This window comes from Bos taurus, chromosome 15, assembly GCF_002263795.3.
Source record: "Bos taurus isolate L1 Dominette 01449 registration number 42190680 breed Hereford chromosome 15, ARS-UCD2.0, whole genome shotgun sequence".
NCBI lineage: Eukaryota > Metazoa > Chordata > Mammalia > Artiodactyla > Bovidae > Bos > Bos taurus.
Genome location: NC_037342.1, coordinates 20,355,397 through 20,378,657, shown reverse-complemented (window position 1 = coordinate 20,378,657; position 23,261 = coordinate 20,355,397). Strand labels below are relative to the sequence as shown.

Sequence of the window (23,261 nt, the reverse complement as noted above, 5' to 3'; positions counted from 1 at the left end):
TTCCTAAGGTCCCCTTGACTTCATATTCTAGGATGTCTGGCTCTAGTTGAGTGATCACACCATCAGGGATATCTGGGCCTTTAAGATCTTTTTTGTATAGTTCTTCCATGTATTGTTGCCACCTCTTCTTAATATCTTCTGCTTCTGTTAGGTCCATACCATTTCTGTCCTTTATTGTGCCCATCTTTGCATGAAATGTTCCCTTAGTATCTCTAATTTTCTTGAAGAGATCTCTTAGTCTTTCCCATTCTATTGTTTTCCTCTATTTCTTTGCATTGATCACTGAGGAAGTCTTTCTTATCTCTCCTTGCTATTCTTTGGAACTCTGCGTTCAAATGGGTATATCTTTCCTTTTCTCCTCTGCCTTTAGCTTCTCTTCTTTTTTCAGCTCTTTGATTCTGATACACAAACAAGTAAAATTTAAGGCATAATTTGTGAAATTATAAATTTATGTTTATGTTTTATTATTTTCCAGCAGAAAATTGTCATCTGGCAAGAAGTGACAATAACTTAGCTACAGATATCAAGTATAAATTTTATAGACTATGAATATGAATATAGACTATGAATAGTTAAAAACATGAAAAGTCATCCTAGGATCTACAATCTAGATGTGTTTCCCAGATCTATATATATATATATACCGTAACTTCATAGTTCTTTTAACTGTTAAATCAGGAAAAAAATTAAGACACAAATCAAGTGCTAGGGCTTTTTCACTTTTGTGTATTCTATAGAATGCTGAGTCTTTTGGGTCTTTGACAAATCTGACCTCACCCCAGTGACTGTCCTTGCTTGTCCAGCACTCAAAAAATGGTATAACCTCAGTCTGTGGTGCTACTGGGCCAGGACCCCAAGAGAATCCAGTCCGGGCCAAGATCCATAGGTTCAATGTCAGTTTTCAGTGGGGTATTCAGAAAGAAAAATGTTAAAGAAGCAGACAAAAAGTTACACTATTTGAGGCCAGAATAAAGATACTATGAATGAGGTCTACAGGAACCTGGTTAGAGAAATTATCTAAAACGTGATTTGACAGTAAATAATGTGCATGTTAATTAGAAATTGCAATATGTTATAAAGTGTGCCGGAATGATGAAGGGTCATGTTGAAATGATAGGTGTAATTATCTTTCCCTGGTGCAGTTCATCATGCTTTGCAGTGCTTTGCAAAAGTTTGTGGATGAACAAACGATTGTTATCTTGGAGTCAACACAAAAGATAGAGAAGAAAACAACAATAAAGAAGATTGATATTATGCTCAGAACAGCCCTAGATGGTTTTCTGTGTGAAGAAAAAAAGAGATGAATGTGAAGATGAGCAGTCTGAGTTTTCTTCAAAGTTTAAATAAGTCACACTTGAGCCTTTGTCAACTTCTTCCTCTCATCAGTATTTCTGTTTGTTTGTTTGTGTTTTTTTTTCCATACAGATTTATGGAGAGATTTGGTGGAGTGGAAAAAATGATGCTCTCCCTAGCAAAGGAAGGAGGTCTCAGAGGCTTCAGTCCTGAGAGTAGATAAGAGATCAAGGAATTGGATTGTCTCGATCCAATTTTTACCAAAATGATGGGTCAGAGAGAAGGTAGTCTTCTTATATACTCTGACCTAGTTGACATTCTAAGGAAAAATGAGTGAGTGTTATAGCTATCAAGTTTTAAGACTTATAAGTTTGAAATTTCTCTGAGATGCTATTTTAACCACTCCCTGCACCAAATGCCTTTCTTCTTTTGAAAGCTGTAATACTCCTCAGAAACACTCTTCTGAGTCATTTTCTGGCATATGGACAAGGAAGGGAGGAAATAAACAATTACATTGTTTTCAGAGGAAGAGGGAAGAAACTCAGGCTGAGAATGGGGCGGGGGCGGGGGCGGGGGGGTGGTGGCGGGGATGTGACGCCAGAAGAAAGCTAGGGTCAGACTGGATCATCTGGGAGAAAAGGATGAACAAGGGGCCAGGCCTGGCAAGAAGACATGTCTTCAGGAGTTATCACTAGCAGGAGAACTTTGTCACCAAAGGTACTGCTTATTTCTGGATAGGAATAGATGGGTGTACCCTACAGTGGAAAAGAAAAATCATTAGCGTTTTTTCCCATCAAATACTGACATGGTATTCAAGATTATGAAGTTTCCTTTCCTGAAAATATCTTCCTTTAATCCCACACTGATTTTGCAATTTTCTCATTATTTATGCCCTACCTCAGAGTACCGTGCAAACAAGTCTGAGTGATTTCCTGAGTATTCATCCTGGCCCCACTGATTACTAGCTATGTTAATACGTCCGTTCATTTCCTCCTATAGAAAATTAAGAGAAAAAAAAAAAGAAGAAGAAAAAGAAAAGGATAGTACCTACCATCTGGATCTGTTGTGAGAATTCAAAGAAATAGCACATACAAAACTCAGCAGACTATCTGGCCTAGAGCAGATGGTTGCTCAATGCAACTGCTGCTGCTAAGTCGCTTCAGTCATATCTGACTCTGTGTGACCCCATAGACGGCAGCCCACCAGGCTCCTGTGTCCACAGGATTCTCCAGGCAAGAATACTGGAGTGGGTTGCCATTTCCTTCTCCAACGCATGCATGCATGTTAAGTCACTTCAGTCGTGTCCGACTCTGTGCAACCCTATGGACAGCAGCCCACCAGGCTCCTCTGTCCACTGGATTTTCTAGGCAAGAATACTGGAGTGGGTTGCCATTCAGCCTCCAGCTCAATACAACTGCTGTTACCATTTCAGTTTTATAAGTATCTCAGTTTGGGGTATCTAGTACCAGCGGCTCACTGACTGGTAGACCCCAATTTAGAGTGGTGTGGCAGAGAGACCACTGGATGTTTGTTGCATCAGGTGTTCCTCGAGATTTGTCAGCCTCACCTGTCTCCAGGGTTTCGGCCTCTTGTTTGGGCCCAACTGATGCTGTAGTACCGACTCTGACTTCATACAGTTGCTGTATGATGTGATGGTGACTCCCTTCATGCCCATGCACATGCCTACTGACTCCCTTGCTGAAGCTTCTCTATGGATGCCGATGATGAGATGTCGTGGGACCCACACAGAACTCAAGGCAAACAGTTGGAATTGCAAGGAAGTTAATGCCCAATGGGATGAACCTCAGCTGACCAGAGATAGGAACCAGTGGTTGAATTTCTCCTTCTTTCTCACTGGGCAGAATGCTCTGAGATACAGTCATTTACACTCCTCTCTGAGGCCTACTCTATAAAATCAAGTGGTTACTTGTGCTTGATACCAAGTGATGCCAGATCAGTAAAGACCTTGACATAGGCTCTCCCTCCTTCCCTGACTCACTCACCTTCTTTTCACTCCTGTTCTCCTGGTTTTGTCCTACATGGTAAATAGGAGCACATTTACTTCTGCCTCAGCTTCTGCTTTCTGGGAACCCACACTAAGACATTTATTATATCCACTGTTACTTCTTTTATATAAGATGGTATTTTTAATTTGTAGCTAAGCACATCGGAGAAGGAAATGGCACCCCACTCCAATACTCTTGCTTGGAAAATCCCATGGACAGAGGAGCCTGGTGGGCTGCAGTCCATGGGGTCACTAAGAGTTGGACACAACTGAGCAACTTTCCTTTCACTTTTCACTTTCATGCATTGGAGAAGGAAATGGCAACCCACTCCAGTGTTCTTGCCAGGAGAATCCCAGGAACGGGGGAGCCTGGTGGGCTGCCATCTATGGGGTCACACAGAGTCGGACACGACTGAAGCAACTTAGCAGCAGCAGCAGCAGCAGCTAAGCACATGGTTACCCAGAGTAAACACTATAGTATCCAAATTTTCTTGCAGCTACATTTGGTCATTTGACTAAGTTCTGACCAATGAATACAATTATTTATATCAGTTCAGTTCAGTAGCTAAGTTGTGTCTGACTCGTACGACCCCATGGACTACAGTATGCCAGGCCTCCCTGTCCATCACCAACTCCCAGAGCTTGCTCAAACTCACGTCCATTGAGTTGCTGATGCCATCCAACCATCTCATCTTCTGTCCTCCCCTTCTCCCCCTGCCTTCAATCTTTCCCAGCATCAGGGTCTTTTCCAGTGAGTCAGTTCTTCACATCAGGTGGCCAAAGTATTGGTTTCAGCTTCAGCATCAGTCCTTCCAATGAATAGTCAGGACTGATTTCCTTTAGGATTGATATTATTTCCTTTAGGATTGACATTATTATTATACAATATTATATATTATATTACAATACAATATACAATACAATACACAATATTATATATTATTATATGTAATAATATATTACATTTTAATAATACATAATGTATATAATAAGACACACACACACTATGGGAAATGCCTTTAAAATAATGGGAGTGGTTTTTTTCCTTTTCTTTACTTTTGCCTCCTGGTTTTAATATAAGTATGATGGCTGGAGCTGAGGCAGCCATATTTTACCATGAGGTGGAAGCCACATATTGAAGATGGTGGAACATAAAGGTCACAGGGCTGGGGCTGGGGCTCCTGAAGATTGCACAGGTACCACACCAGCTCTAGAATGCCTACCTGGATATCATTTATAAGAGAGAACTTTCTACCTTTCCAAAGTCACTATTATTTTGGGCTTCTGTAACTTTCTGCTGAGCTTAATCTTAGCTCGTCAAGCAAAAAATTGACTTTCCATATAGATAAAATGAAGAAAAAGAAAGAACAAATAGCATCAAGAACAAATAGCATTTATATGCCTTATATGGCAGCATTTGATGCAAAGGCCAATGTTTTTATCCTTACATTATACTTCCTCTCACAAATTTAGATTATATAAGCTAGATGTCCAGTGACCTGAACACCTTTGAGTTACCAGAATGTTGACATTCCAGACTAACATAAAAAAAAACCAAAACACTCCCCCTTCAGAAATCTGGCCTGTCAGTACTTCTCATCAGCATTAATACATGGCATTAATTACAATAGTGTTTACTATGGGTCAGGCCCTGTGCTAAGTTCTCTAGTTAGAAAACTTAAGATATAGCACTCTATATCAGACAAAATAGACCTTAAAATAAAGAATATTACAAGAGATAAGGAAGGACACCACATAATGATCAAGGGATCAATCCAAGAGGAAGACATAGCAATTGTAAATATCTATGCACCCAACATAGGTACACCTCAGTACATAAGACAAACAGACATAAAAGGAAAAATTGACAGTAACACAATAACGGTAGGAGAATTTAACACCCCACTCACACCAATGGATAGGTCATCAAAACAGAAAATTAATAAGGAAACACAAGTCTTAAATGATACATTAGATGAGATGGATCTCATTGATACCTTAAGGACATTCCATCCAAATGCAGAAGAATACACCTTCTTCTCAAGTGCACATGGAACATTCTCCAAGATAGACCACATCTTGGGTCACAAATAAGACCTCAGTAAATTAAGAAAATTGAAATTGTATCAGGCATCTTTTCCAACCACAATGCTATGAGACTATATATCAATTATAAGGAAATAGCTGTAAAAAACACAAACACATGGAGATTAAACAATATGTTTCTAAATAACCAACGGGTTACTGAGGAAATCAAAAGAGAAATTAAAAAAATTTCTAGAAACAAAAGACATTGAAAACACAACAACTCAAAACCTATGGGATGCAGCAAAAGCAGGTCTAACAGGGAAGATTACAGCAATGCAATCCTACCTCAAGAAACAAGAAAAGCATTGAATAGACAACCTAACTATTATGAACAACTATATGGCAATAAAATGGATAACCTGGAAGAAATGGACAGATTATTAGAAAAGTTCAATCTTCCAAGACTGAATCAGGAAGAAATAGCAATTATGAACAACCCAATACAAACACTGAAATTGAAGCTGTGATAAAAAAATCTCCCCCAGGACCAGATGGCTTCACAGGAGAATTCTATCAAACATTTAAAGAAGAGCTAATGCCTATCCTTCTAAAACTCTTTCAAAAAATTGCAGAGGAAGGAACACTTCCAAATACATTCTATGAAGCCACCATCACCCTGATACCAAAACCAGACAAAGATAAGACAAAAAAAGAAAACTACAGACTAATATCACTGATGAGCATAGATGCAAAAATCCTCAACAAAATTTTAGCAAACAGAATTCAACAATACATTAGAAAGCTCATATACCATGATCAAGTTGAGTTTATTCCAGGGAATATAGGACATAGAGAATAGACTTATGGACATGGGGAGAGGGGAGGAGAGATTGAGATATATGGAAAGAGTAACATGGAAACTTACATTACCATATGTAAAATAGACAGCCAATGGGAATTTACTGTATGTCTCAGGAAACTCAAAGAGGGACCTAGAGGGGTGGGATGGGGAGGGAGATGGGAGGGAGGTTCAAAAGGGAGGGGATATATGTATACCTATGGCTGATTCATGTTGAGGTTTGACAGAAAACAACATTCTGTAAAGCAATTATCCTTCAATTTAAAAATGAATAAATTTTAAAAAAAGAATCTACCTAACCACTCAAATAATCCTATTAAAAATAACTTTTAAAAAATAGCTTCTATGAAGGATTTTTTGAGAGAGATAGAACACTATTCTGGGATTTTAGTTGGGAGACTTACCAGCATCCTAGATTAAGAAAGTGGTAGGTAGCAGAGTTAGAGAGGAAGAGTGGGCTAGAAGACTCTTTTAAGAGATGTTAGTAAGACTTGATGACTGAGAGAATGTAGGGGTTGAATGAATTCAGGATGATGGGTTCAGCTCTGGGCATGTTGAATTTGAGATATTCATGAGTACCAAGTACAGATGCTAAGTAGAAAATAAATATATCAGCCTGGAGCTCAGGGAAGACAGCTTACCTAGAGTACTTTTCAAATTATCTAGAGTACTAGATACTTTTCAAATTATCTACTTTTCAAATTATTAATTTTATAATTACCTGCTGTAACATTGCTCCTTCCAGTAGACTGAGTTTCTTAGGGGAAAAGTAGTCTTATTAATCTTGGATTCCCAACACCTAGAACAGAGCTTGCAGCATAGCCAATGCTCAAGACATGTTTTTTCAGTGGCTGAGTGACAGATTAAATGAATGAAAGCATGAATTTCAATTGGTCAAAAAAGGGACATGTTTTTTCATCTCAAGTTGAATCTCCAATATACATTACAGTGGAAACATGATTACAAACCTCAGTTGGTTGCACAGTACTGTGGGTCCAGGTACATAATGTTTTAATAAACTTCTGAAGACCAGCTTTAGAATTGAAACCCCTTCCAAACCATTTCCATGGGGATGGGGAGGGGGGCGTCTTTCAAATTTCAAATTAGTTTACAGCATAACTTTGAACCAAAAGGTCCTTCACTAGGTGGGAATGTCATTCTTTCATGTGAAGAACTTACATAAGGCCCTGTACCTGCACTCTGGAACCATCATATTTTCTGTCCACCTGAGGCTCAGCCAGAGCATTGAGTGGTCATTAACTCAATGCTTCAGCGCCACGTTGGGCACCCTCTTTTGGAATCAGGTCACTACAATGCCTATAGAAGAAGTCTTGAGGGAGGGAACAGAGGCATAACCCCATGACTTGACAGAACTCCAGAGACTAATAACTGGACTAGATCAAGGACTCTAGGGGATTTGCAGAGGGCTTAGAGTTTGTCCCCTTTCTTCACACGCAGCTATCAGTAGCAGTTAGATATTTATCAGCAATACCAACTCTGATTCAGACAGTCCCTCCAATTTTTCTGTAATCATTACCTTATATTGTATATCAGCTGCTTGTGTAAAAAAGTATCCTTATATTCATTTACTAACTTAAATCTCATATTGTGTAAAGCAATTTATAGGACAAGTTGTTTTTTAGTTAAAGTAATGATTGTTGTATCACTCTGTGTTCTTAGGATACAGAACCAATAGGATATACAGAGGTATGTATGAGAGATTTTTTCAAATGGAAATTGGCTCAAATGTAATAACAATGATAAAGAAGACCCGTGGTCTGCCACCTGCAAGCTGGAGAGCCAGGAAAGCTAGTGTTGTAACTCAACCCGAAGGCCTGGAGACCAGGGGCCTGCTGGTGAAAGGTCCAGGGTCTAAAGGCCTGAGAACCAGGAGCTCTGATGTCCAAGGGCAGGAGAAGATGCATCTCCCAGTCAGAAAGGGAGTGAGATAGAGAGAGAGAAAATTCACCCTTCTTTCACTTTTTTGTTCTCTTTGGACCCCCAATGGATTGGATGATTCACCAACTTTGATGAGAGGGGATCCCTTCACTCAGTCTATTCAATCAAATGCCAACCTCTTCCAGAAACACCCTCACAGACACACTGAGAAATAATTTTTTACCAGCTACCTAGGCTTCAAGTTAACACATAAAATTAACCATCACAGTTATATTTCAGGAAACAAGTGACAAAGTCACAAAGTAAACAAGTCTACATGACAGCTTTGTCATAATACAATAACTATGCCTAGATATTGTATACCACTAGTGTTGCCAAAAACAATATTTGAGGAATGTCGATGATTTTCTTTCCACTTAATAAATGCATTGTATTGTGCTCAGAGTTGAGCACATCAAATTGAGAGCAGCAGATGGGTGATAAATAACATTAAACTCAGAGTCAGGAAACCTAGATTTTAGACCTACAATAACTTCGTGGGTAATTTCACTCGTTCTTTCAACAAATATTTCTTGGCCACCTTATGATGTTGTGGATACTGTGCTAAGTGCTAGGGCACAAGAGTAAAAAGAAATTGGCATTGTATCTACATTTATAGACTTGTAGTCTAAAGGAGGGGCTTCCCTGGTAGCTCAGCTGGAAAGAATTTACCTGCAATGCAGGAGACCCTGGTTTGATTCCTGGGTTGGGAAGATCCCAAGGAGAAGGGATAGGCTACCCACTCCAGTATTCTTGGGATTCCCTGGTGGCTCAGCTGGTAAAGAATCTGCCTGCAATTCGGGAGACCTGGGTTAGATCCTTGGGTTGGGAAGATTCCCTAGAGAAGGGATAGGCTACCCACTCCAGTATTCATGGCCTTCCCTGGTAGATCAGATGGTAAAGACTCTGCCTGCAATGCAGGAGACCTGGGTTCAATACCTGGGTTGGGAAGATCTCCTGGAAATACCCCTAGACAGAGGAGCTTGGCGGGCTATGGTCCATGGGGTCGCAAAGAGTTAGACACGACTGAGTGACTAAGCACAGCACAGCATAGCACAGTCTAAAAAAGAGGACAGACATCAATTTTGAAAAAATCTATCTGTTAACAATGCTCCTGCTACTAAATACTACATGGAGATTTTAACAGGGTTGTAGGGTGGTCAGTACAGGTTTGATTGTGACTGAGATCTAAAGATGGGAAGGTGTCAACTAGATGAATGGGCAGAAGGAACTGCATAGGCAAATTGCCAGTACCCTGAGAGGGACATCAGGCATGCGTGCTGTGCTAAGTTGTTCAGTTGTGTCTAACTCTTTGCAACCCCATGGACTCTAGGCCACCAGACTCCTCTGTCCATAAGATTCTCCAGGCTAGAATACTGGAGTGGGTTGCCATTTCCTTCCCCAATTGATCGCTTAGGAAGGCATTCTTATCTCTCTTTGCTATTCTTTGGAACTCTGCTTTCAAATGGATATATCTTTCCTTTTTTCCTTTGCCTTTCACTTCTCTTCTTTTTTCAGCTTTATGTAAGGCCTCCTCAGATAAGCATTTTGCCTTTTTTGCATTTTTTTTTCTTGGGGATGGTCTTGATCACTGCCTCCTATACAATGTCACGAACCTCCATCCATAGTTCTTCAGTCACTCTATCAGATCTAATACCTTGAATCTATTTGTCACTTCCATTGTATAATCGTAAGGGATTTGATTTAGGTCATATCTGAATGGCCTAGTGGTTTTCCCTACTTTCTTCAATTTAAGTCTGAATTTTGCAATAAGGAGTTCATGATCTGAGCCACAGTCAGCTCTCAGTCTTGTTTTTGCTGACTGTATAGAGCTTCTCCATCTTTGGCTGCAAAGAATATAATCAGTCTGATTTCAGTATTGGCCATCTGTTGATGTTCCTGTGTAGAGTCATCTCTTGTGTCCTTGGAAGAGGGTGTTTGCTATGACCAGTGCGTTCTCTTGGCAAAACTCTGTTAAGCCTTTGCCCTGCTTCATTTTATACTCTAAGGTCAAACTTACCTATTACTCTAGATATCTCTTGACTTCCTACTTTTCATCCCAGTCCCCTATGATGAAAAGGACATTTGCTTTTGGTGTTAGTTATAGAAGGTCTTGTAGGTCCTCATAGAACTGTTCAACATCAGCTTCTTCAGCATTGGTGGTTGGGCATAGACTTGGATTACTGTTATTTTTAATGGTTTGCCTTGGAAACAAACTGGGGTCATTCTGTCATTTGTGAGACTGAGCCCAAGTACTGCATTTTGGACTCTTTTGTTGACTATGTGGGCTACTCCATTGCTTCTAAGGGATTCTTGCCCACAGTAGTAGATATAATGATCATCTGAATTAAATTCACCCATTCCAGTCCATTTTAGTTCATTGATTCCTAAATTGTCAGTGTTCACTCTTGCCATCTCCTGTTTGACCACTTCCGTTTACCTTGATTCATGGACCTAACATTCTAGGTTCCTATGCAATATTGTTCTTTACAGCATCTGAATTCAGTTTCTCCACCAGACACATCCACAACTGAGCATTGCATCCACTTTGGCTTAGCCTCTTCATTCCTTCTGGAGCTATTTATCTGCTCTTCTTCAGTAGCATATGGACACCTATGAACCTGTGGAGTTCATGTTTCAGTGTCATATCTTTTTGCCTTTTCATACCATGGTGGCTCAGATGTTAAAGATTCTGCCTGCAATGCAGGAGATCTGGGTTTGATCCCTGGGTTGGGATGATTCCCTGGAGGAAGGCATAGCAACCCACTCCAGTATTCTTGCCTGGAGAATCCCTGTGGACAGAGGAGCCTGGTCAGCTACAGTCCACGGGTTTGCAAAGAGTTGGATATGACTGAGTGACTTAGCATGCACTGTTCATGGGGTTCTCAAGGCAAGAATGCTGAAGTACATCATGGGAAATGCCAGGCAGGATGAAGCACAAGCTGGAATTAAGATTGCCAGGAGAGATACCAACAACCTCAGATATGCAGATGATACCATTTTAATGGCATAAAGTGAAAAGGAACTAAAGAACGTCTTGATGAAGGTGAAAGAGAAGAGTGAAAAAGCTAGCTTAAAACTGGACATTCAAAAAATGAAGATCATAAAAAAAATTTTTTTTTTAAATGAAGATCATGGCATTTGGTCCCTTCACTTCACGGCAAATAGATGTGGAAACAATGGAAGCAGTGACAGACTTTATTTTCTTGGGCTCCAAAATCACTGCTGATGGTGACTGCAGCCATGAAATTAAAAGAGGTTTACTCCTTGGAAGAGAAGCTATGACAAACCTAGACAGCATATTAAAAAGCAGAGACATCACTCTGCTGACAAAAGTTTATACAGTCAAAGTTGTGGTTTTTCACCCCAGTAGTCATGTATGGATGTGAGAGTTGGACAATAAAGAAGGCTGAACTTCAAAGAATTGATGCTTTCAAACTGTGGTGCTGGAAAAGACTTTTGAAAGGCACTTTGACAGCAAGGAGATTAAACCAGTCAGTCCTAAAGGATACCAACCCTGAATATTCATTGGAAGGACTGATGTTGCAGCTGAAACTCGAATACTTTGCTTACCTGATGTGAAGAACTGAGTCATTAGAAAATACCCTGATGCTGGGAAAGACTGAAGTCAGGAAGAGAAGCGGATGACAGAAGACGAGATGGTTGGATGGTATCACTGACTCAATGGACTAGAATTTGAGCAAACTCAGGGAGATAGTGAAGGACAGGGAAGCGTGTTGTTCTGTAGTTTATGGGGTCTCAGAGAGTCAGACATGACTTAGTGAAGCAAGGAAAGTCTAACCACATACGAAGTTTAATAGATCACAAACTAGTGGATATTTGAGTCAAAAATTATGAAATATCACGTTAAGTGACCCTTTAAGTAAATGCTTTATGTTGTAAAATAGTTAATTCTAGAAATTACACTTTGTTATGTATATATGCATGCATGCTCAGCTGTGTCTTCTTGCATCCCTATAGACTATAACCCATGGGAATTTTCAGGCAAGAATACTGGAGTGGTTTGTTATTTCCTTCCCCAGGGGATCTTCCCAACTCAAGGATAGAACTTGAGTCTCCTGCATCTCCTGCATAGGCAGGCAGATTCTTTACCACTGTGTCACCTGGGAGTCAAATATTTTATATGTGAATCAGAGTCAAAGTTGAAGAATTTTAGAACTTGAAAACTTACAGATGGTCCGTCTGATCCACCTCCCATGTTTAGTAGATGAGAAAGCTGAGTCTATTTTAAAAAAAGAAAAAAGATGTTCTTAGAGTCTCATACAATTAGCAGCAGGAAGCCACTGTTGATAGGATGGATGGCCATCTCACCATAATACCGGGGAGGAAATTACTGCTCTTTGAGCTCCTCTTCTAGTTCTGAAAAACTACAATGTCTTAAAACAATCTCTGGGACATGCCCAAAAGGTATATGTAATGTTCTCCCTCTTTTAACATTGTTTGCAGGTAAATTACAGTCTAGTCCATTTGATCTTTCAGGGTTACCTAGCAACTTGTTGGTAAGAACTGGGAATAAAGCCAATTTATTACTTACCTCTGAAATGTTATTGTTGTTTATCATGAATTAAATTGGCTTTACTATCTAACCAGAGAGGATTAAGCAATAACTTTTACCTTGTCATTGTTGAAGACTACCTGCTCATATCACATTATGAAGTGTGTACTTATGTAATTTAATCTTAGATAGAGAGAGAATAAAGATATGAAAATACCTGCGGTTTCTCGACTCTTAGTTTAGGCACATTGGACATCAAACCTCTATTGACTGTACTGAAATTTTATAGCTTATATCAGCAGTTAAATTTGTATGGCTTACTAGACATAAAAAGAGATGATAAGATAGTTTTATTTATCTTGCCTGTTTTTACTGAGGTCTATTATATTGGTGAACACATTTTGAATATGTACTTGAATGTGTAAGATAGTGTGAATAGCATGAAATATCACAGTTACAACAGAAGACTCTCATTCGTTTTTTTTTTCTACGTATAGGTTTTAAAAATAGTGACTTTGCTGAAGCTTTTTAAAATTGCGAATAAAAATTTTTGATGGAAAAAATGTTTTAGTTTGTTATGTTGCTTCAGATAAACTTAATTCTAATATTGTTGTATTAAGTTCAGTTCAGTTGCTCAGTAGTGACTGACTCTTTGAGACCCCATGGACTGTACCAATCCAGGCCTCCCTGTCCATCACCAAGTCCCAGAGCTTGCTCAAACTTATGTATATTGAGTCTGTGACGCCATCTAACCATCTCATCCTCTGTTGTCCCCTTCTCCTCCTGCCTTCAATCTTTCCCTGCATCAGGGTCTTTTTTAATGGTCAGGTCTTTGTATCAGGTGGCCAAAGTATTGGAGCTTCAGCTTCAGTATCAGTTCTTCCAATGAATATTTAGGACTGATTTCCTTTAAAATTGACTGGTTTGATCTCCTTGCTGTCCAAGGGACTCTCAAGAGTCTTCTCCAACACCTCAGTTCAAAGCATCAATTATTCAGCGCTCAGCTTTCTTTATAGTCCCACTCTCACATCCATATGTGACTACTGGAAAAACAAAAATTTTGACTATATGGACCTTTGTTGGCAAAGTAATGTCTCTGCTTTTTAACTACTGTCTACTTTTGTCATAACTGTCCTTCCAAGGAGCAAGCGTCTTTTAACTTCATGGCTGTAGTCACCATCCACAGTTATTTTGAAAAATAAAGTCTGTTAGAGTTTCCATTGTTTCCTCATCTATTTGCCATGAAGTGATGGGACCAGATGCAATGATCTTAGTCTATTGAATGTTCAGTTTGAAACCAGCTGTTTCACTCTCCTCTTTCACTATCATCAAGAGGCTCCTTAGTTCCACTTCACATTTGGCCATAAGGGTGGTGTCGTCTGGATATCTGAGGTTATTGACATTTCTCTCCAGCAACCTGGCCCAGCATTTGGCATGTTGTACTCTGCACAGAAGTTAAATAAGCATGGTGACAATAGACAGCCTTGACGTACTCCTTTCCCAATTTGGAACCGGTCTGTTGTTCCACTGTTCCATGTCTGGTTCTAACTGTTGCTTCTTGACCTGCATACAGATTTCTCAGGAGGCAGGTAAGTGGTCTGGTATTCCCAACTCTTTAAGAATTTTCCAGTTTGTTGTGATCCACAGAATCAAAGACTTTAGTGTAGTCAAGGAAGCAGAAGTAGATGATTTTCTGGAATTTTCTTGCTTTTTCTATGATCTAACAGATTTGGCACTTTGATTTCTGGTTCACTCTGTTTTCTAAATCCAACTTGAACATCTGGAAGTTCTTGGTTCACATACTGCTGAAGAAGCCTCGCTTGGAGAATTTTGAGCATTACTTTGCTAGTATGTGAGATAAATGTAATTGTGCAGTAGTTTGAACATTCCTTGGCCTTGCCTTTCTTTGGGATTGGAATGAAAACTGACCTTTTCCAATCCTGTGGCTACTCCTGAGTTTTCCAAATTTGCTGGCATACTGAGTGCAGCACTTTCACAGCATCATCTTTTAAGATTTGAAACAGCTCAGCTTCACTAGCTTTGTTTGTAGTGATGCTTCTTAAGGTCCACTTGACTTTGCACTCCAGGATGTCTGGCTCTAGGTGAGTGATCACACCATCATGGTTATCTGGGTCATGAAGATCTTTTTTTGTATAGTTCTTCTGTGTATTTTTGCCACCTCTTCTTAATAGCTTCTGCTTCTGTTGGGTCCATACCATTTCTGTCTTTTATTGTGCCCATCTTTGCATGAAATGTTCCCTTGGTATGTCTAATTTTATCGAAACGCTCTCTAGTCTTTCCCATTCTATTCTTTTCCTCTATTTCTTTGCATTGATCATTTAGGAAGGCTTTCTATCTCTCCTTGCTAGTCTTTGGAAGTCTGCACTCAGATGGATATATCTTTTATTTTCTCCTTTGCCTTTTGCTTCTCTTCTTTTCTCAGCTATTTGTAAGGCCTCCTCAGACAACCACTTTGCCTTTTTGTATTTCTTTTTCTTCAGGGTGGTTTTGGAAAAGCCTCCTGAACAACATTACGAACCTCCATCCGTAGTTCTTCAGGCATTGAATCAGATCTAATCCCTTGAATCATTTGTCACTTCCACTGTATAATCATAAGGGATTTGATTTAGGTCATATTTGAATGGCCTAGGGTTTTCCCTACTTTCTTCCATTTAAGTCTGAATTTTGCAATAAGGACTTCATGATCTGAACCACAGTTAGCTCTTGGGCTTGTTTCTGCTGACTGTATAGAGCTTCTATATCTTCAGCTGCAAAGAATATAATCAATCTGATTTCAATATTGTCCATCTGGTGATATTCATGTGTAGAGTTGTCTTTTGTATTGTGGAAGAGGGTGTTTGCTATGACCAGTGAGTTCTCTTGGCAAACCTCTGTTAGCATTTGCACTGCTTCATTTTGTACTCCAAGGTGAAACTTGCCTGTTACTCCAGATATCTCTTGATTTCCTACTTTTGCATTCCAGTCCCCTTTGATGAAAAGTATATCTTTTCTTGTGTTAGTTTTAGAAGGTCTTGTAGGTCTTCATAGAACAGTTCAACTTCAGCTTTTTCGACATTAGGGCTGCTGCTGCTGCTGCTAAGTCGCTTCAGTCATGTCCGACTCTGTGTGACCCCATAGATGGCAGCCCACCAGGATCCCCTGTCCCTGGGATTCTCCAGGCAAGAACACTGGAGTGGGTTGCCATTTCCTTATCCAACGCAGGAAAGTGAAAAGTCAAAGTGAAGTCGCTCAGTTGTGTCCAACTCTTAGTGACCCCCTGGACTGCAGCCTACCAGGCTCCTCCGCCCATGGGATTTTCCAGGCTTATTGTTATATTGCATGGTTTGCCTTGGAAACGAACAGAGATTATTCTGCTGTTTTTGAGACTGAGCCCAAGTAGTGCATTTTGGACTCTTGTTGACTATAAGGGCTACTCCATTAGCTTTTCCTTTCTTTTTTATATATATACTATGTGCAATACATAAAAGGTTTTTTTTACAACTATTGATAATATCAGGGTTTTTTATTTTTAAAGTAGTTTTTCACAAGTGTGAGTTTTCTTTTTAACACTTAAAATCTGCAATATTGGAATTAAACTGAGAAAGAAAATTTTCAATGAAGCCTTAAAATTTTTTTTTTTTTTTACTGCAAAACTAGTACAGAATATAATGAAGACTAGAATAAGGGGCAGGGGGAACAGATGCCCGTAGAAACACTATCCTGAGACAACTCTGTGTTTCAATTTTTCTTTTTGTCTAACACCTCATAGGTGTCTTTTTTTTTTTTTTTTAAAGCAAAACATGGATGTGATCATACTGCATGATTAGTTTCACAACTTGTAGCGTTTTCTTTTTTTTTACCACTTAATGCTATATATTTTAAGCTGTTACCTAAAATGCTACTAAGTATTTATAGCTATCTTTAAGACATTTAATTTCCACAATCGTTATTTTTGCATCTTATAAAGTATGACATACAGTTTATGAATAAAACTTTTGCTCTATTACAGATTATTTCATTCAGCAAGAATCCCAGTTATGAGATTATGGGTTACAAGGGTATGAACATTTTTATAGGTTGAATCACAGTGCCAAATTTTTCTAAACAGGTTGTTTCTGTTTACACTCCACTCACAATGTCTCTCAGCACCTTTTTAATCTCACCAGCATTGAATATTATCCTTCATTTAAACAGTTACTAATATGATAGCTGACTGAAGTGTTACAATTTCTCCTCTGTTTGCTGTTGAAGAGTATAGGATAAAATCAAGGCTTTAGAATCAAATGATACTGCGTTTGGTCAGATTCCACAACTTCCTGTGTTACAGTAAGCAAATTACTTAACTCCTTTGAGGCTCTATTTATGGGTTTTTTAAAAACGTCAATAATATTTACCTCAAACTCAGGGTTGTTATAATTATTTTAAAAAGACAGTCTTATAAAGCATTTCATACCAGTGCCCGTCATGTGACAAATGATAATGAATGCTTCATTTTCTGTTGCAAATGTTTGATTGGTGTACTATCTAGGACTTTACACAATAGTTTGACTATCTTTATGCATGCAGCTTGTTGTAGAAGTCTGAAAAATCACTCGGATAATTGTTCCACCCCAGGGAGGTCAGGGAGTAATCCTATAGTTAAAGAAAAGCACACACCTGGTTCCCATCTTCGAGGACTCTGCACTCTAAAGGCCTTAGAATTAACTCTTGGGACTTTTAATTGTTTCCAAGTGGTCTCAAAGGACAATGGTGGAAACACGCTGAAGAGTGTTTAATTTAATAAAAGTGATCAGAGGAGAGTTTCAGGAAAAAGCTATAGTCTCAGGGAAGACAAACAGTAAAGCAAGAAGGATACAGATTATTTGTTCTAGAAAAGTTGAGTACACTGGTGAGGTTGTATTTGAATGGGCTTCAGTGCTGGCTCAGACCCTTAAGAATCTGCCTGCAATGCAGGAGACCTTGGTTCCATCCTGGGATCAGGAATATCCCCTGGAGAAGGGAATTGTTACCCTCCAGTATTCTTGTCTGGAGAATTCCATGGACAGAGGAGACCGGCGGGCTACAGACCATAGGGTCACAAAGAGTTGGACATGACTGAGCAACTTTTTCATTTTCAAACTGTTAATAAAAAGTAAACTATATAAAGCAGGGCAGACTAGGCTAATCTGATTTTGTGCATTTGGTATTTCCATACGCAGAGCAAGTTTTGCTCTTTGAATCCCAGAAAATACAAGAGGAATGGGAGTAGATGACAGAACATTGACCATAAGTCTGTCTAGTCTCGACCACTACCAAAACGAGTGGGCTAGTCAGACCATGATCAAATGCCTAACTTTCACAAAGTCAAAGATAATTAGGTTTGGCTGCTCTTTGCGGTCCCACTTGCATCATTTTTCTTTTACTGACTTCTTCCTTGCCTGGATAAAAATTTGCACTCTCGATTGGGGTTTTGGTGGGGCCTAAAAATTGTCCCTGAAAAAGCCAGTTTTCTGGTTGGGTAAACACTGCCAAAATAAAGTTCTTCATTGTATATATAAATCCCTCTAAGGCAGGCCTTTTTCTCTCTCCCGGTCCAGGATTTTCAAGCTTTCAACAGCCAAGTAACGCACTCCACTCGGTCCTTGATTCCCTGGGAAAGAATGCCTCCTTGGGGGCGATGGAAACGCCCTCTGAATTTTCTGGCACCAGCGGGAGTTTCAAGTTTCCACCGGTCGCGGGGAAGCGGCAGGCCCACTCCCAGCTCTGGGTTTGGGCGGTTCCGCTTCCCTGGGCATCGGGCTTCACTCTAGCCCAGTCCCCCTCACGGAAGGAGTCGCCCACCCCCGCGTTCGGCCCCGTTCCCTAGGGACTCCCGGAGCCGCGGCCGGATCCTTGCGCGTCCCCGCCCCGGACGGAGACCCTCCCTTCCTCCGGGCGACGCCCCGGCCGGCGAGTGGCGGCGAGCCCGAGGGGCTGGGCGGGGCTGGGCCGGGGCGGGGCGCGGGCGGCCGGGTGGCGGCCGCCGCAGCGGCGTTGGCGCCCGGGCCGCGGCGCGAGGCCGGCCGGCCGGCAGGGGGAGGCGGGGGGCGCGGGGCAGCCCCGCCTCTCCCCCGAGGAGCCGCCGGGCAGCCATATTGCGGAGCTGTCTGCGGTGGTGGCGGTACCTCTGCTCTTCGGAGTCCCGGCGCTCGCTCCACCGCCGCTTCTCTCTCTCTTTCTCTCTCCCCCTGCCGCAGCCGCTCGCCCGCCACCGCCGCGCAGCGCCCCGGCCACTCTCGCGGCGGGAAGGAGCCGCCCGCTCCTGAGGTAAGCCGCCGGCGCGCTCCCTTCCCCCACTGCCGCTCCCGGGCTCCGCCGGAGCCGCTGAGGTGGCGGCGAGAAGTCGCGGCGCCCGGTGCTGCCCGGTGGCCTCGCCGCCAGGGCCGCGGCGCCGCCTGTCCTAACGGTCCGGCAGGCCAGGCCGCTCCCGGGGTCGCGGACGCCGCGAGGCTTGGCCGGCGTCTCTACCGCGGCCTGAACACGCCGCCGCGAGCTGCTCCCCGCCGGGCGCGGGTCCGCCCTCAGCGTCGGCACCGGGCTCGGTCGGGCTCCCGCCGCTCGGGCGTCGCCCCGGGCTCGGCCTGGCTCGTCCCTTCTAGGCAGTCTTGAGAATTCAGATTTAAGCGTAGGAAAAATGACTTTTTTTTTTTTTTTTTGCTGTGGTAGGAAAGGAATTTATTACTACTTCTCCCCGGTCTCCGATTTGAAAGTAAAGGTGTTCAATTACTAGAGAGCGTGAGTTCCGCCGTGGCGGCAAAGGGAGGTTGCGTGACGGGGCTCGGGGCGCTAGCGGCCCCCCGCACCCGCGCGGCGGCCCTGGCGGCTCCGGCCCTGGCCCTACCTGCTGCTGCTGCTGCTGAAGTTGCGGGCGCCCCCCGAGCCCCGTAACTTTCTCCGATTTTGGATCTTAGACCCCAGTAGACAAGTTGAGTACATTACAGTCCCCTCTTCCTTTAAAGGGTTGTAAACGTAATTCTCAGGCTAACTTTGAAAGGGGCGGGGGGTGGGGGGAAAGCACTATATTATTTTAAATAGAGCGCATCACATCCTATACAGATGTAGCATGGTTCTTTATTCACACCATGTATTGAGCGGTTTTTTCTTTTTTTAAAATACCATTAAGGAGTGGTTATTAACGAGGCTGGAAATGTGTTGAAAGTCAGCTACATCAACGATATATTTTAAAATCTATCTACTTGAAATTTTTGTCGAAATGTTAATGAGTTCTGTGGCAATAGGCAAGCATGATGTAAATACCTAAGATAGTAAGCATTTGTTTGATCAACGAGCGCTCGAAAATAGGCATTGCAATCTATTGTTTACTGAGCATACATTTTTTTTAGAGCACTAAATACTCTTTTATATTTCGGATGGAGCTCTGAATGAACAATTGCCCTGTTCATTTGCTGGATAAATAATGGCTTAATCCGTTTGCCATAACAGCATTATTAGAGTTAAGAAGAGAGACTGATATTCAGGGTTGCATTTAAATTTTTTTTCAGTATTACATTATTTTCACGTGTGCTTTATCTTCCAAAGGCTAATAATTACCTCAAATGTGGTAAAAACGTAAAACATTTCTTTTGAAGTTAGTGGATTATAATTCATCTGTAAAATGAATTGCACTTTGTTTCTTTTGCTTAATTACTTTTGTAAAATGCATAATGGTATTTAATAAACAATGCTTTTTTAGTGAGGGATGAATAGATACGCATTGAAATTCTTTACAGTATATTTAAATGAAACAAAATTTGTGGCATTTAGGAATGTTGAATTCTTGCCCTTGTGGATTATACATCGTTTTGTTCACTCCTGTGTTCCCAAGCATGGCAGAGCGTAGGAGAGGCTCAGAACTGAAATTAATTTCAGCATGGGGAAAATATGTTTAGTCTGTCCTTTGTTTTGGACATTTGCATTAACTGGAAATTAAATTGATACCTTTTTTCTGTGGTGGTGAGAAATGACAGACTGCTGTTCTTTCTCTCTTTTGCTAACACTCAGTAGTCTCAGAGAACAAGGGGTATTTCTTGATTTTTTGCTTCTCTATTCCCAGGAGCAGAATTGGATTTTATTATTCATTTTTATCTTTGGCAGGCGGTTGAAATGAAAGTCTGTATGCATTTTATCTTAATTTCAGATCTGAATCTTCTAATATAATCTATCTAATGTAATTTTCTAGTACAATGGAGTCTGAAATCTTCAGTTAGGATGGGAGTCAAGTTTTTTCATTTATTTTTAACTTAATTCAACTTAACATACATCATTTCAAAATGACAAATTTTAATCAATATTTCCCAAAGACCAAAGCCTAAAACAATGTGTCTTATTAAGACTGTGAGGATAGTCATGTTGGGGAACATACTTGATAGGGAGTAGTTAATACAATACTATAGTATTGGTGTCAGTCTGGGAAGTCAAGAAAGTCACCCTTTCTTGGATGGCTTGTACATCCTGCGGACCAGTCGCTCTTCTCAGGACCCTGCTAACTACCCTTGGCTTACTGGAGTCAGTGGAACCGGATTGGACTGCTGTAGATTCCACTCTTACAAGGTGATTTTAAACCTCGTGGTGTCAGGAGCCCTTCAGGGAACTTCCCTAACTTCTGCAGCAACTATATGCTCTGTTGAGTGGTTGGTGTCTCGTCTGACCCCAGAGATTTCCTCAATTTCTAGCCTCTTTCAGAGGAATCCTGCTTTACTGTTTATATTAGTTCTTGGTATATTTTTCAATATTCATTTACATTGCACATATTTTAAACCACTTTAAATGACTATAAAATTAATAAGTTTTATGACAAAGTTAAAAAACCCAGAAAGATGTTAAGAGAAAAGTAAAAGTTCTCCCCAACTTCCCAGAACACCCCCCGGTCTTGTTTTTCATAGGTAATTGCTATTAGCCATTCCTCATATGTAGAAAATGCCAATATTTATGGAAGGGTAAATATATACCATATATATATATATCCCTTATTTGCAATTTTAAAGTCTTTAAAAGTAAGGTTATTTTGTAACAAACAGTGAAAGGATGTTTGTTTATTACTGTGTTTAGTATTCAGTACTTAAAATTGCTTGGATTTTTCATCATTTAAAGTCGAAATGGAATTTCCTATAAGAAGTGTTTACATACCTGTGTAAATTTTTTTCATGATTGAAGGTGAATTCACTTTTTGTTTTCTTCCTAGGGTATGGTATATAACTGACACTGGAAAATATCCTTTAAAAAAGGGTTTATGATTTTGGATAGTGAAATGTCCCTATGATAGACGGAGATTTTTGCCTGGAAACTCTTTGGAAAGAAAGTATGGTTCATATGATTCATTTCTTTATTTTTTCGTTCTTTTTAATAGTGAATCCAGTCTTGCACTTCTTAGAGGGTTTTTTTCAGGTTAGCATTTGTGTAGTTTTTTTTTTTTTTAACATTACTCACTTTTGATGCATTGGGCCTTAGTTGCAGCACATGGTGTCTTTGTGCCGCATTAGGGATTGCGCCTTGCTGAGCACGGGCTTCTTTCTAGTTGAAGTGCATGGGCTCCAGAGCCAGTGGGCTCTGTAGCTGTGACCTGCGGGCCTAGTTGCCCTGTGGCATGTGGGATCCTAGTTCCTTCTCCTTCTTTGGAAGGTGGACTCTTAACTGCTGGACTACCAGGACGTCCCTGTATAGGTGCGTTTTTTTGAATAACCAATATGTATAGAAGTTCTTGCAAATTCATAGAATTTTAATTTTTTTTCAGCAGAATTCTAAAATACATTTTATAGAGGCTAGTTATATATGTCAATAAGGTCATTGGACTTTACTTTTACATGAGATGCTCTAATATGAATAGGATGCTCTAGAAACATTGGTTGCTTCTCTGCATAATTTACATACATTTGAAATAAGAAACTTTTAGTTCTAGTAAAGTTGATTGATTGGAACATGACGTTCTCTTTACTGTTAACTGGAGAAGAGATCAGCAAGCTAGTTTGTAGACCAAATTCAGCCTGCTACCTGTTTTTGTAAATAAAGTTTTATTTCAACACATGATAGCTCATTGATTTGCCTTGTTGTCTATGGTTTTGCTATTGTGCTACAACAGAGAGTAGTTGCAACAGGTTTTGTGGGCCACAAAACCTGAAAGGTTTACTTAATCTGGCCCTTTGCAAAGAAGTTTGCTGACTCTTGCTTTAAGGTATCATTCATACATTTGGACATTTATAATCATATGCCAGATATTGTTTGCATTTGTTAAGTAAGATAATGAGACCATCACACTTTAATGGGAATATGCTTGTGCCATTTTATATACCATGACATGTATTTAAATGCTGTTTGTGTATATAAACTGTAATTCATATTCAGTGTAACAGCATTGTAAGCATAGTTTTTTGTGATTTGAATTTTTTGTTTTTTGTTAAGAAAAAACTTCTTGTGTTTCATAACCAGAGTAATTTTTTGTAATCAGAAATCCTGGTAGATTTCAGAATGATGTGGGCACAAGTGTAATAGAGGGAGCATTAAAAGGGAGAATGGGGACATAGGAGATCTCGCCCTGGTTAATTGAATCTAGTCATGTCTTGGCTTTTATCGTGAGTGTGGGATGGGCTAAACTTTCATTAGCCATCCTT

At 40.5% G+C, this 23,261-nt stretch overlaps 1 protein-coding gene across 2 annotated transcripts in view; it reads left to right on the top strand.

Moving 5' to 3' along the window:
* The first annotated feature begins 18,749 nt into the window (after positions 1 to 18,749).
* Positions 18,750 to 23,261, top strand: part of RDX (radixin) — a 106,898-nt gene continuing 102,386 nt past the window's right edge. For both annotated transcript variants that reach the window (XM_024975260.2, NM_001075749.1), the window contains 1 exon segment: positions 18,750 to 18,924. The gene's annotated coding sequence lies outside the window, so the exon portion shown is untranslated.